The sequence below is a fragment of the Vicugna pacos genome, unplaced genomic scaffold (genome assembly GCF_048564905.1).
Source record: "Vicugna pacos unplaced genomic scaffold, VicPac4 scaffold_17, whole genome shotgun sequence".
Classification (NCBI taxonomy): domain Eukaryota; kingdom Metazoa; phylum Chordata; class Mammalia; order Artiodactyla; family Camelidae; genus Vicugna; species Vicugna pacos.
The window spans coordinates 522,174-537,731 of record NW_027328738.1 but is presented as its reverse complement, the minus strand read 5'-3'; the positions used below and the strand labels follow the sequence as shown (position 1 = coordinate 537,731).

Genomic DNA, 15,558 nt, shown 5'->3' with positions numbered 1-15,558 from the left:
AGTTGGACATAATCTGCTCTGAAACGAACCTCTTAAATCTCTTCTTCCTTTAGTGGATGGTTTTCAAAAATATTCCTAAGGAGATGACTCTCACTCTATTTTTCTGGATTTCTTGGGCCTTCTATGACTTTAACTACAGGCTTGATTTTCTGCACAACGTCTGCAGGGAAGCCAGGCAGAAAACTTGAACAGACCCTGCAGGCCATGGCTGAGGCCTCCGGTCAAAGCATCCTTGTTGTGCAGAGCCTACGTTCATGGGGTCATTTTCATGACTGCTGTAATTAGTTCTCATCCAAGTGTCCAACAGGAAATGTTTCTAGATGGAAGGTGGTCTGACGCAGATGAGCAGTGGGGATATGGGATGCAGATGGCAGACAGACTGGAAGGAGAGAAGGGAAATGTTTCCTCAGGCCTCAGTTTGGAAGATTTCTGATTTTCATATGGACATTAAACTGGGTCTGGCTGAAGCGCCATTTGCTCTAAGATGGCGTGATGTACACGTATCCTTACAACTTCTAAAAAATATGTTGAAGTTGGACGTGACAGCCTAGGGGAGAGACAGCTTAGAGTGACACGTTCCAGGATGCCTATGATCTCGGGCTCAAAAAGAGGAAAAGAATACACATATTTTGCCTCTGTAGTTCTATGTGAAATTATTTTGACCCCTGCCGGATGGTGTAAGATCAGAGTTCATGTAGTCTTTCTTACGTCGCAAAGACGACAATTCTTTTTGATGAATCAGCAGACTTTTTCCGATGGCCTGGGGTCTGTGCCAGACATTAGCTGTCTAGACAAATACCACACAGCCCCCCATCCCTCAAGGAGGTCATAGTGTGTCGTGGAAGAGACAAATTTAAATAGGTTTTCAAAACAATGTGGTAAGACTCACTTGGCTTCATATATATTGCATGTTCAGAGGGGCTTTTGCACTGCCTGGGGCAGGGTTCTCTAGAAGGTAAGGAAGGTGTCAGAGAGGAAACGCTTTCTGCACTGACATCTGAAGGATTCCAGCAAATCTCTAGACCAGGAAAGTGTGTGGTGGGGACGGGATACTCCGTAGCTTCTGTGTCTCGTGCAGAGGTCTGGTCGTGTCTAAGAGCACTTTGCACTTAGGGAAGGAAGGTCAGTGAGGCTAGAGGCTGTGGGGAACTAACGGAAGCTGAGGCTGAAAAAAAGCAGCAACTAGATGATTAGAAGGTGTGACATTAAATCAGGGAGCGTGGACTTCCTCACATACACCGCGGGGAATTCTTTGGGGTTTTAAGGAGGAGAGTGACACAGATTAGTCATTAAAAGTGAGCAAAGTGGATTGTTCACTCTAAAGAACAGCACTGGGGAGACTAGCAAGGGGTGTAAATTAATGCAGTGGGAATCAAGAAGCAGGGACTTAGTTGGGGGATATTGAAGAATAGAATTGTAGTACTGACAGGGGTAAGGGAGTAGAAAACTCCCAGATGTATGTCACGGAAAACAGATGGGATAGTGATGCCATTGTTTGAAGAAGTAAACCTAGTTCTGAGCGAGTGTAAATTCAAACACACAGAGCTTCAGATTTTTATGGGCTAATGAAGTGGGAATGTCTACTTGTCAATTATAAGTATATTTCTGGGACTGAAATGAAATGTCCTTGCTGGAAAAGATTTGACAGTTAATCAGTGGACAGAGAGAAGTTGAAGCCACGGGAATAAATGCCACCCACTGACAGTTTATCAGAGAAAAGGGAAGGAGGGCACTTCTGGTTCAGAAAATATGGCAGACCAGAAACTTGAAGGCCCACTCACTAAAGACACATAAAATCATAGGACACAATGCCGCCAATCTTTTGTTTTTTTTTTTATACAGTCACCTTTATTGTGGTATGATTCCTGTATAGTAAATTACACATATTTTACATGTATATTTGATAAATTTGATAGATGTCTACACCCAGAAAACCATCACCACAATCAAGATAGCTAACATTTCCATAACTTCCCAAGAGGGAAACTTTTCCAATTCCCATATTTATCCCTTCTCATCCCCTTCTCTCCCTGGTAACCGTAAGTTTCTTTCTCTATGTCTGTGGGTCTGTTTCTCTTTTGTATTTAAGTTCATTTGTGTCCTTTTCTAGATTCCACATATAAGTGATATCATATGGCATTTTTCTCTTTTTCTGGCTTACTTTACTTAGAATGACTATCTCTACATCCATTCATGCTGCTGCAAATGGCATTATTTTGTTCTTTTTAATGGCTGAGTAGTATTCCTTTGTATAAATATACTACTACATTTTTATCCAGTCAACTGTCGATGGACACTTGGGTTGTTGCCATGTCCTGGCTATTATAAATAGTGCTGCTGTGAGAATTGAGGTGCATGTGGCTTTTTAAATTAGAGTTTTCTTCTGACATATGCCCAGGAGTGGGAAGTCTGGATCATGAGTTAAGTCTATTTTCAGTTTTTAAAGGAAATTCCACACTGTCTTCACTAGTGACAATGCAACCCGTTTTGTGAAAGCAGAGCCATGCTCAGAAAGTAACGGGTATTTCTAGGGGCCAGACATGAATCGCAGTGAGTGTGGCTTGTTCAAGAATCAGAGGGCAGTCTGTCAGGGCTGGAGGAGAGTGACAAGGGAAGTGTGGTACAGGTAGGAGTCAGACCACGTGGGGACATGGCAGGCTGGGATAAGGAGCCTGGACTTCCAGTCATCCCTTGGTAACCATGGGGCACTGGTTCCAGGACTCCCCCCTGATATCAACATCCATGGATGCTGATGCTTCTTGTAGAAAATGGCATAGGACTTGCATGGAACTTATGTGTACCCTCCCATGTACTTTATATATATATATATATATATATATATATATATATAAACATTTTTTATTGAGTTATAGTCATTTTACAATGTTGCATCAAATTCAAGCTTAGAGCACAATTTTTCAGTTATACATGAATACACACGTACATTCATTGTCACATTCTCTTTTGCTGTGTTCTCCTGTGCACTTTAAATCATCTCTAGATTACTCACTGTATCTAATACAACATGAATGCTATGTAAGTAGTTGTCAGTGCATGGCAAATTCAAGTGTTGCTTTTTGAAACTTTCTGTTTTTTCAAGAATATTTTCAAATAACAGTTAGTTGAATCTGCTGGATAGGGAGCCCCTAGATACAGAGAAACCCCAAGCTCTTCCTTTCCACCTCCTAAATTTCCACTGCAAGCACAGAAGGAGTCCAAACATAGAACAGCGCCATCTACCCGCTGGAAATGCTGAGGAATTCCTTTAGCTTATGTAGCGCAGGAGAGAAGGTATAGGGACAACTAGTGGGAAAGGAGGGCCTGCCTGGAGAGGAAGGAGGAAGGACCGCAGTGGAAGCCAGCTATTACCCTTACTGGAGCTAGCTGATAGCAGTGAGGGATGCCGAGGAACTGGAGACACGTCACGTGGGGGGCAACCCTGGCCACCATGTGCAGGGTTCGCATAGCTGGGACCCAGTTTGCAAGATCAAAATAACAAGGGTGGAGAGGGGCTGCCTCAGCCCCGGGATCCTGACAACGGCCACAGCGCCGTGACCCCAGCTAATGCAGCTCCCTTAGGAAGCCAGAAAAAGGAAACTCTGAGCCAAAATATTGCAGATTCCACCGCAGCCACACGGATAACTAGATCTCTAAGCTGACAAAATGTAACCACCAGAAACAGGAATCTTTCCTTTTCTCTTCATTTGGACCTTTGGACAGGGAGCCACACATCTCTGAAGGGAACCATCTTTAATCCAATAGAGAGCTCACTTTTTCAGGAATAAGCATGGAGAAAAAGAGTGGGGTGATGGTTTAAAGTGGAAGTCAAAGCGGAAGCCCATCTGAGAAATTGTAAAAACATGCATCTCAATGAATCCGAGTTATGGCGAAAAGAAGGAGGAAGGTTAAGGAAATCTCTATCCACCAGACAAGACTAGCCAGTCACACAAAGACAGCACTTTAAATGAAGAAATCTTTTTTGTTTTTTTGGTGATAAAAAAAATGCCATATTTTAAAACAAGGCTTGGGCCACAACAACACGCTGAGAGTTGTTGAGGAGGAGAACATAAAGCTGCATATGGACATGAAAGTGTTCCAAGTCCACTGCTCGAAAAAACTTAGTGAATCATACGTCCAGTTGATTTGAAACTCCCGATAAGGAAATAACTCAAAAGTGGGAAAGACATATTATTAAATAGTGGTAGTGAGCAATGAAATCCAAGAAGGTTATACCTATATTTTCATTGTTAATATAACAAACTGAAAGCAACTGTCTAAAAAGTAGCAACTGGAGGACACATACACACACACACACACACACACACACACAAACGCACACACACACAATCTGGAACAGCAGAGAGTTAAAATATGCTAAATTTATCATTATTGAGGAACAGGATCTAATAGATTATTTCATTTTTGATAGTGTTATAGGAATACTGGTCCAATTACATATAAAGTTATGAACTTAGAGATGATTTATAAAAATTTAGAGAGAATTTTCATTAAAAGGCAATATAGCTCCAAATCATTTAGGAGAAAATTAACAATAAAAAAATTATTCAATCCAGCTAATATGGAATAACAGAGACCATATTTACCATCCTAAAATAAACCACTAAATGGATACAATATATGAAGCAATGATTTTTAAGAGAGGTGAAAACGATCATCCACTAGGACCTTGTCCTGCCACCCCCATACCAAGGCTGCTAGGCCTCCTACTGCCATCACCAAGAATGTCCACCAAGAGGCGACATTTCCTTCCTCTGTTCCTACTGCAGAGCAGTCCTTTTTCAGGTTTTGGCAGGCAGCTCCCAGAAGTGCTCTCGTGGGCCTTGGTCCCTTTTGGCCATCAGCAAAGGGATCAAGGATGAGCAGTAAGCCTCCTTACTCATCCAAGACCTAGGAACCTATCTGAATTCTGAGCAGGACTTCACTCTTGTCTGCTGTCTGGTACTCTCTGCCCGGCTTCCCGAGCCCCAGGCTTGGGCAGCCTGCACGCTGGCCACAGCCCATCAGAATCTGTTCCCCCGCCAAGAGGCCACGCGTGATCATGAGCAGGGCTCCAGGCCTCTGGAGCAGCATGGCTTGGACTGCGTCCTGGCCCTGGGCGCGCGAGCTCCATGCCCTTGGTTGAGTCAGTTAGCATCTCTAAGCTAAGTTTCCTTATCAGTAAAATGAAGACATATCAATATGGAAAAAAAATCAGACTCGGGGGGGAATAAATTTCTGGTGACTGAAGATTTTTTAAAATTTTAATTATACAGCAAAAGACATCATACAAATTTTACTACTTCAGAAATCTAAAGGACAGCTTCTACTGTTAAAACTAATGCATGTACGTACACAAACACACGTGCAGACACACTGACTCTGCTCCACATACTTCCCTACACACAAACGTACATGGACTCATGTATCACACACACACCTACCATACACACAACCACACACGTCCTCAGACGCACACACAAACATAGCATACTCACAACCACATACATCCCCAGGCGCAAGCGCTCACAGCCACACACACACTCACAGTCATGTACCACACAATTCCTCAGGAGCGTATGTGAGCACACACACGTCATACACACCTTTGGCGTTATTCTAAATCAATTTACAATTGAGGGTCTCAGTGTCCATCGTTTTATCCGCTCAGAAGATCCTGTCTTCGGGGAGTGAAGCAGGAGCCCCTCCTCTCTGGAGATGGTCTTTACCACTTATAGTCTCAGTAGAGCCAACATAACTGCTCTGGACCTTTGGAAGTGCAGTTCCAGAGCATACCTGGGAGCTCACATCCTATATATCTAAACATTTTAATTGCAGGAGGTTGTAATTTCCTGCCTTTACAAATATACATTCATTGTAAGGGGAAAACCAGGTTCAAAATTAGAATTCCCAGACCCCGGGGAGTCCTGCAAAGAAAGTGAGCGTGCGGGGAGAGCTGATTCTCAGTCTCTGATCACTAGCCTGACCCTTTTCTTCCCAATGCTGGGTCCATCCCTTGCCACAAGGGGCCTTGGATGTGCACAGGGGGACACTCAGATTTCACGTCAGGGCTCTGCATATACCCTCCATGCAAACAGCTGCCCTTTGGCCTCTCTGTGGGTCCTGGGAATTTGAACTCCAGGGAGAGCCGGTGCAGGCACTACAAATGGGTCAGGGGCTGCTGAGACGGGGCAATCGGGGTCCTGGGTTTCTAGAGCACGGGATGGAGCCAATGACCATGTCCCATTGGCCCTGCTGACTCCACCCGATGGAGGGCACGGCCAGAGGAAGTGTCAGGGCCAGGGGGACCCTCTGCAGTGCAGGACCCAGGGTAGAGGGCCCCCTTGCCGGGGTCTAAGGAGAGAAGCCCTAAGGAAAGGTCTGAGGAGGCTGTAAGGTATCCAAATTCCCATTAATTAAAAAAAAAAGCTTACCACAGGCGTGCGAGGGAAGGGTTTTGTTATAACAAGGGAAGGCACTTGCCAAGGTCTGGCCATAGAGGGCTGGTGGGTTTGCCAGGTTGATGAGGAACTGAGAGGCCGTTAGCCTCCCCTGGGTCTAAACACTGCCTGAATTCCTCCAGGTGACACTTAAATGCAGTGAGACTTGGAACCCTCTCAAGTTGTTAAAATATTCATGGTGAGCCAGTCAACTCTCTCCTCATTTTTGGCTATGAAAGCACGATAAACACAGGTGGGAATCTCCTCAGCCTGTTGGTTGGTTCATTGTTCATCTGGCCCCCCCTTATTGTAGGAGCCTTTATCACATCACCCAGGGCTGACCCATCTCAGGATTACAGCTGATTTTCCGCAGGTGGCATCACTTGCTTTTGACACGAAGGAGGCATGTTAGCCACCTCCCAAACACTGAGGCTTCTCCTGGGAGGAGCCTGCAGACACCCAGTCCAGCCTCTGCACAATGATACTCCTCAGTGTCACTCCCAGCTTGCTGCCCTGGTCTCTAACTCTGGCCAGAACCTCGCTGGATTGTCAGTAAATGTCACCCATTACACCACGTCTAAGCTTGGGGTCCAGATGTGACCATGGTTCTTATTTTCTTTCCATCGATGGATTGTTTGATCTTCGTGTAATCGTGTCGGCAGGAAGGCCAGTACCGCCCTCTTGAGGCCTCCCTGAGCCGCCTCTGTCTATAACTGTCCTAGCGCCCCAGGGGATCGGGTCTGAAGCCTGGCATTCAGACACGAGGATGACAGCTGGAGAGACAGTAATCCACTCCTGCTGTGGCTTCTGCTGAGGTTCGATGTGGCCATGAAAACGGATCCCACAGGCCCTGACTTCACTTTACTCGCTGCAGGGATGCTCCCTCACTGCCGCGTTCCCCCCAGAGACCGAGGGCTTTCTGCTTGTTCCCGAAGGCCCCACCACTGAGGCGGCACTGGGTCCAGTGGAATGTCCAGCCTGATTCTCCGCCAGCCCTTAGGGCTTTCGTGGGGCCTGGAATATCAACTACCCTCCCCTTAGGGGCCAGTTTGTCCTTTCCAGCCAACAGACCTAGGTCATAAGCACTTTAACTCACCTGAAGGTGTTTTTCTCACTTCAGGTGCAGTGAGGACTGGGTTTCTTCACACTTCAAGTGCCCCCGGTCTGGATGCAGACAGTCTGGCTCTCCCCCCAGGCCTGCAGGTCCCGGCCACACCTGCTGCTGGTCACTGAGTCTGTGCTGTGTTCTCTTCCAGGACAAAAGGTGCACTCTGCCCCCAGCCCGCCCCACCAGCGGTGGCAGAGGCGGCAGACAGGCAGGTGAGCTGGGGCATGAGACCTTGCCCGCAAATCAGTGCCCCAGAGGCCGCTGGTGACTAGAGGGACCCCGGGGCAGAAGGCAGCATGGGAAGGGTGGAGGAGGAAGGTTCAGGATAAGGAGATGAAAGGGGGAACTGATAGCACTGTGAGGACCTCGACCATAAAAGGGAAGAGAAAAGACAGTGACAGCTGGAGCGGTGTCGGCGTTAAAAGTTGCAGGCTATTTTTTTAAATTTTACTAATTACCAATATAATTGACAGATTTCTTATTTTATTAAAGATAATGTGCCATGTCGTATAACAGGATATAGTATGTTATTATTTATTAAATAACACATAATAGAAGATATACTAGCATATTATGTTCTGTTTATTTATCAGATTGTATATAATACATATATAGGTGTTTTTATACATAATATATAATTCATGCATCTATATAATATATAACCCATAATAAATAATGTAAGATTATGATTAATATATAACAAGATTACATAACAATAATGATGTAATTTTACCCATTGTATATCTTGGTTCATGACACATTCTCATCTTAGTTGTCTGTCAGAGATATTTATGTATTAAAATTAATATTATAAGACACAGTTATGAACATATTACCCAGCATCATAACAGGAATATTGACAGTGACATACTGTGTCCTCTTTCCCTATCCTGCTCTTGGCCTCTTCTCAGAGGAAGTAACCAGCATCCTGAATCCTGGCTTACCCTTCTCTTATGTTATATTCACACACACAATATTTAAGATCGGTTAAAACAAATGAACTGCAGGTACGTGCAACTAAATGGATGAATCATACACTCTATGTTAAATTGAAAAAGTAAGCCCTAGAAGGTAGCCTATAGTGTGCTATGCTTTTAACTTTGTAAATATATGTCAACTAAACTCACTAAATTAAGAACAACTACAGCTAGAGTCCAGGTGGGAGAGAGACAGATAAAAGGTAAAGTGAGCAGATTTGCTGCAGGTGAGCGAGTTCCTTTCCAGTAACATGTCATTCTCTCTGAAGCAGGAGGCAAGGCCATCTGCTGGGAGTCAGGGAAGAGACAGAGGGAAGTTTAGAGGTGTGCAGAGAGCAGAGAATGTTGACACCACTGAGTGATAAGTGGGGAAATGTGCTCACTAGAGAAATCCTGGAGGATTACAAGGCAGTGGCAACATGGTGGGCATTGATTTGTCGTCTTAGAAATCTGTGCTGGGAGAGCCTGCTGCCTGCAGGCTCAGAACAAATAGAGCTGGGTGAACCGAGATAAAAGTCGTCCTGGTGAGGAACTGGAAAGATCAAGGGTCAAGGGGGTTTTGTTTGTCATAGAGTGCTGACTGTGGATGCAGAGATGGAAGTTGAGGAAGTGGAAGTAAGAGCAATGTGGACAGGCAGGAAAGTAGAGGAGTCAGTGCTTGATGCCCCAGTGAGGGTGAAGGAGGGCCAGGGGGGCTGGTGGAGAAGCAGCCGGATGGCTAGAGGTGGGCACTTAAAGGAGAGAGGCTGGAACTGGTATGGAGACACGCCCGGGTATGAGCCCGGGGGTAGGGTGAATGGGGGGTGGCTGGCTCAGGCTGACGGAGAGGAAGACCCTAAAATGACCATACTGGGTGGTGGAGGGAGAATCAACTTTGAAGTCTTGCTGGTAGGAGGTGAGGCAATACAGAGTTGGTGGTCCAGGTGCTCCTGACTGAGGCAGATGAGCAGGGAGGCCAGGGTGGCAGGCACTGCTAGGAAAGGATCTGGGTTTTCTAGGTGCTCCCAAGAGAGGAGGAGCAGTGATCTGAAGGTGGAAAGTGAGCACAAGGAGGTCAATCCAGGCACCTGATCAAACAGGGGGGTGTCAGGGGGCAAAGCGTCAACTCCAGAGATGGTGGCCCAGGAAGCAGGGGCCACAGGTGAAGTGAGGGGAAACTCAGAGAAGAGAGAGAGATGAGTCTTCTGGGTGTAGGGGGAAGAGAGGCCCCAGGACAAAGGAGCACAGAGGCACCGTGATGAGGATAGACAGGCTCTATGGTGACACTGCAGGGGTGGCTGGATCTTTGTCCTGAGGGCTTAGTTTGGGGGGACTACTGACCTCATGAGGACCCCCCTTTCAGCAGCCTGGACAGAGGCTCTCGCTCCTGAGAGCTGTGTGGCCACCACTATTCCCAGAGGGGCTCTGCCTCCATCTTCTCTTATCAGACTTTCCTGCCCAGCCCCCGACCACCAGTGAGGGAGCCTGGGCCTCGCAGCTGCTTCCCATGGAGGGACACAGGCTCCTCGGAGAAGCAGGCTGATCTTACTTTTCTCCGTAACCTAGGGCCTAGCAAAGCGCCAGGCCAGGTGTGGGCCATGTAGGGGCTCAGATACTTACCAAACTAACTCAAAGCAGTAGAATAGCAGAGTAGGAGGAAGTGACCACTGAGCTCACAGAGTTCACTGCCCACACCCCCATTCTACAGATGAGGAATCAGAGACAAAGCGGTGAAGTAGCCTTGGCCAAGGTCACACTGCTCTTAAATGCTGGCTGTGTTGGGCATGCCAAGTGATGAGCTGCAGTGAAGGGGCTGAGAGGGGGCTCTGGGGCCAGACAGCTTGAGTTCAAGTCCCATCTCTGCCATTTATTAGCAGTGTGATTAATGAATGTCCTTACCTTTAAAGTGGAATTCATACTGGTGCCAACTCATTGAATTGTCGTGAAAAGAGCGTTCCTGCAACAACAGGACAGAGTTCTCTAAGGGTTTGCTGTTGCTTTGTTTACTATTATTGTCACCAAGTGAACCCTGAAATGAAGAACAAAGGCAGCAAGAATTTTTATTTTAAAGGATTTTAAAATCCTCTGATGAATGTTTCATTTCATCTATTCAAGTTTGCATTTGACCCTTATTAAGGACTACACAATGGATGACTTTTGACGCAATCTTGCTTCATGTCTTTAATTCTCACTAACGACACAGGCTATTTAACAGGCAGCAGTTTCTTTTCCAGGAAGAGGGACAAAAGGCTAAAAATGACTCAGTGTCTCTCGGTCCCCAGTGAGTTGGTTCTGACCTGCCAACCCAGCTTTGGGGAAGTGCCCGCTCCCCCTGGGTTCGCTGAGCTGCCCCGCAGCCTCCAAGGGGCACTATATCCCCACACGAATCCAGTCTCTTGGTTCCTATCTTTGCTTCAGATCCCTCAAGGACTGCCCATGACCCAGGGCCCCATCTGCCCCACCAACCTTGGCTGCTGGACTCCAGGACACTATCCTGGGTCTCAACCATCCTCTGTTCCTATGACAGTCCCACTATTCTACATTTTGTCCTTCATGTGTGGGCTCCTGTGGCTTGCCACACAGCAGGGGTCTCCCCGTCCTCCACCTTGGGTAACTGCATTTTCCTGCATGGTGCCTAGCGAACCCGTGTGGAGGCAGGAAGAACACAGAACAACAAGTGCTCAGAGGGGCTGCCTTTCCCACTGCAAGGGCCCTAGAGAGCTTTCTCCCAGCTGGTTATTCACAGGCACTGAAGCTGTGGAATCTCGATCTCACCAATTTAAAGGGCATCATCACTAATTACAAAAGCAATCATTTCTTCAGAAGCAAAAGGAGAAAAGACTTTGTGTTCCCCACCTCCAACTTTTTTCCTCCACCTTCAGATGTTCCTCATCTCCGGGCAAGGGTAGAAAGCAACTCACAGAATATTATTTTTGAATGTTTTTTCCCACTTTGAAGATTGCTTTCCCAGTACCGATGAAGGCTAGAATGGTTTAGCTTTCCAGGACTGAGTATTCAGAGGCTTGGGGGGGGAGGTGAGATAACTCAGCAATATTGAACCTAACAGAGACATTAAAGGTTCTATTCTAACCAGAAAGGAAGCAGGACGCTATAGAAACAGGAAAACCATAATTGGAAATGCAGTAACGATTTACAAGAGAATAAACTTAAAGATGTAAAAATGAAAAAGGACATCAAAATAAAAAAATGAGGGAATGGGAGAGGGGAGCAAGAAAATATAAATTTTTTTCTTTTTTTTTTCTTCGTTATTCTTAGGATGTGTTGGAGCCTACGTGATTATTAGTCTAAAGGAAATAGATATAGTAATGGATTGATATATTTGAAGAATAAGGTAATCACAAATCAAAAGCATACAATAGAGTCGCAAAAAAACCAAAAAGAAACACTCAAAATGGCTTAAAGACTTAAATATTAGACAAGACACTATAAACTTCTAACAAGAAAACATAGGCAAAACACTATTTGACATACATCTCAGGAATGTTTCCCTAGGGCAAACTAAGCAACCCAAGCAACAGAAATAAAAGCCAAAATAAATAAATAAGACATAATTAAACTTATAAACTTTTGCACAGCAATAGAAACCATAAGTAAAACAAAAAGACAACCTATGGAGTGGGAGAAAATATTTGCAAAACATGAGACTGACCATGGCTTAATTTCTAGACTATATAAATAGTTCATACAACTTAATGAGAAAAAAATAAACAACCAAATCCAAAAATGGGCAGAAAAACTAAACAAGCAATTCTCCAATGAAGACACACAAATGGCCAATAGGCATATAAAAAAATGCTCAATATCGCTCAATTATCAGAGAAATGCAGCTCAAAACTACAATGTTATCATCTCACAACAGTCTGAATGGCCATCATTGAAAAGTCCACAAACCATTAATGCCGGAGAGGCTGTGAAGAAAAGGAAACTCTCCTACATTGTTGGTGGGAATGTAGTTTGGTGCAGCCACTGTGAAGAACAGTATGGAGATTCCTCAAAAGACAAACAAAACAAAACAAAACAAAAAAACCTTATCACCTAATCCAGCAATCCCACTCCTGGGCATATATCCAGAGGGAACCTTAATTCCAAAAGATACCTGCACCGCAATGTCCACAGGAGCACTGTTTACAATGGCCAAGACATAGAAGCAATCTAAACGTCCACTGACAGATGACTGGATAAAGATGTGGTATTTAGATATAACAGAATATTACTCAGTCATAACAAAGAAGGAAATAAGGCCATTTACAGCATCTTGAATGGAACTGGAGATCATCTCAATAAGTGAAATAAGTCATACAAAGACAAGTATCATATGATATCATTTATATGTGGAATTTTTAAAAAATGTTGCAAATGAACTTATTTATAAAACAAAAACAGACTCACAGACTTATAAACAAAACTTAGGAGTTTGGGATCAACAGATAAAAATTACTATATGAAAAACAGACAAACGACAAGGATTCACTGTAGAACACAGGGAACAGTATTCAGTATCTTGCAACCTATAATGGAAAAGAACCTGAAAAAGAATAGGCTATGTATATGTACAACTGAATCACTATGCTGTATACCTGAAACTAACAAAACAGCTGTATATCTGAAACTAACAAAACATTGTAAATCAAACACATTTCAACTTAAAAAAATTGATAAGCTCTAAATAACTTTATTCGGAGAAAATCTTGAACTCTTCCTTCTTAAAAAACTTAAAATGGGTAACTTGAGCAGGACCAAATTATACTGGATGGGCAGTTACATATCTTCTCTAGCACGGGTCCGTTGCTACACACACACATTGTGTTTGCCTACAGGTAAGAACAGCCCTGAGTGCACAGGGAGTGAGTCCTTCTGGGACAAGGCCTCAGTGGCAGTGGCCTCCTTGTCACCGCTCCATCTCACCAGGAGGCCAGGGTTTTGACAGGTGAGGGGACATAGAGCTCATACATTTCAAATTGATTTCCCGAAAATACTATGGAAAAACCAAATTCACCTGCAGTGTGGGAAACATGAGCAGGGCCCCTAAGCAGACAGACAAGCCCAAAGTAAGATGGCCCGATGTTCAGATCAGAACCAGGACAACGACAACCTGGCCCCAGTTAAATGACCACCACCTCACCTGCAATGAACTGCTCGTATTCAATGTCAGGGATGTTTCTATTGAGACTTGGGAGGTCAAAGGAGTCGGACCAGGGAATCCAGACCTCGTTGATGTCGGGGCTCTGCCAGTGGTAGAGGTGGCCCCAAGGGGATAGCACCAGTACCGGCTCCTCCATCTTCAGCAGGGTCTTCAGGAGGAAGGCAATGTGGATGCAGACGTTCCTATGGAGGCTGATGCCCTCTGGAGGGTTCAAGTCACACAGAAGGTACCTGGCAGGGAGCAAAGGAGAGCGGGTCTTCAGGGCCAGGCCTCTGCACAGGAATCCTGGCTTAGATAGAACAGATACAACGGGAATCCCTGCATAGCCCATGGCCTAGACTCCAGAAACATTCAGCAGCTTCTGGTTTATAAAGTGGAGGCACTGCCCACCCATCTCCATGTGGTCAATTACTTCAAGTCCGGGAACAGTTGCGGAAGAAATCTTGGTGTCTGTCTAACACCACTAAGCACCTGACTAGCACCTGAGCACCCGTTCCCCAGGGGCTCTCAAACTTCTTGTTCTACAGAACCGTATACAATCTTAACAATTACTGAGAACTCCAAAAGGCTGTCATTTATGTGAGTTAAATCTATCAATATTTCCTGTGTTATAAGTTGAATAAGAAGTTAGAAAAAGTGTATGAATTCACTTAAAAATATTAACAATCTACTGTATGTTACCATTAATACTCTTAAACTAAATTTAATTCTATTTTTCAAAACAAAAATCATTAGTGAGAAGAATAGCAGTGATTTTAATTTCTGCAAATCTCTTATGGACTGGTGAGAGCTGAATTCTCCTATCTGCCACTGCATTCCCTGTTTTGTGATATCACAGGCCAGGGTTTCCCTGCAAAACCCCACAGGAACTCGGGAGAGCAAGAGTATGCAAAAGGCAGGTGACATCCCGGCGTTTCTTTGAAAATGGTCTTGCACCTCAGTGGCCTTGGATACACTTTGATAACTGCTGCCCTATCCTAGGAGAGACTCTTCTACACTAGAGCCAGACAAGGGTCCTGGATTCTGTAATTAGTTACGGCCACCACAACCCTCCCTTCTCTGTGTGTTTCTCACAACCTCCATTACTGCAGATGAGGATGTAATCCTCAGCCGGGGCCTCTAATCCCAGAAGACTGCTAAATTCAAGAGAGAGCGTCCAATCTGCCATCCCTACATCCCGCACAGTTTGAGTCAAGCCCTAGATAACTGCTTACCGGCACTGACCCTTGTCTTACACCTGAGGTTGACAGAAGGAATCAAGATCTGGATGGGACTGAAATTTCCCTGCAGATAAACAAGGCTGATAAACAACCCCATTCCAACATCTGATTCTGGGGCTCTTCAAAACCCGGGTAAGGCCCCGCTTCATCTAAGATGGGTCCTCCGCCTGCCCTTCCCGGGGGGTTCTGGGAGGCCACGGCCACCAAGGGCGACCCAGACTCGCGGCCCTAGCCCCAGGGCCTGATGGGGAGGAAAGCTTGAGGCTGTGCCCAAGCCCTGCCCCGCCCCGCCCCAACACACTCCCAGGCACCACAGCCCTCCCCGGCCAACACCCCTACCCCGATCCCATCCCGGTTCATGTCCACCTGCCCCGCTGACGGCGCGGAAGTACGTTTACCGTCTGTGGGACGCCGCCCCAGACAGGATGTCGGCCGCCGACTGACCAGGCCAGAACTAGTCGCCAGGCCAAGCAAGCCGCCATCCCCAGCAGCAAATGCCGCCATGGGTCCCAGGCAGTTACACACTTCCGGAGCCCGCTCCCCGCCCCAGAAGCGCACGCTGGCCCGCGCGGCGCGCGGTGCCTGTAACCATGGTAACGCCGCGGGGCCCTCCCCTAGCGCTTGCGTCGTGCATCCTCCCGAGTCTAGATGTGTGAGGGCAGAACTTGCGGAG

The 15,558-nt window shown here is 45.8% G+C and overlaps 1 long non-coding RNA gene across 1 annotated transcript; it reads right to left on the bottom strand.

The window, feature by feature from the left end:
• Nucleotides 1-9,274: 9,274 nt before the first annotated feature.
• On the bottom strand, nucleotides 9,275-15,493 carry LOC140692799 (uncharacterized). The gene is made up of 4 exons (XR_012068405.1): nucleotides 15,284-15,493; nucleotides 13,645-13,895; nucleotides 10,401-10,530; nucleotides 9,275-9,548 (listed from the first exon to the last, which is right to left on the bottom strand). It is a non-coding gene; the product is annotated as an uncharacterized lncRNA (long non-coding RNA).
• Between the last annotated feature and the right edge of the window lie 65 nt (nucleotides 15,494-15,558).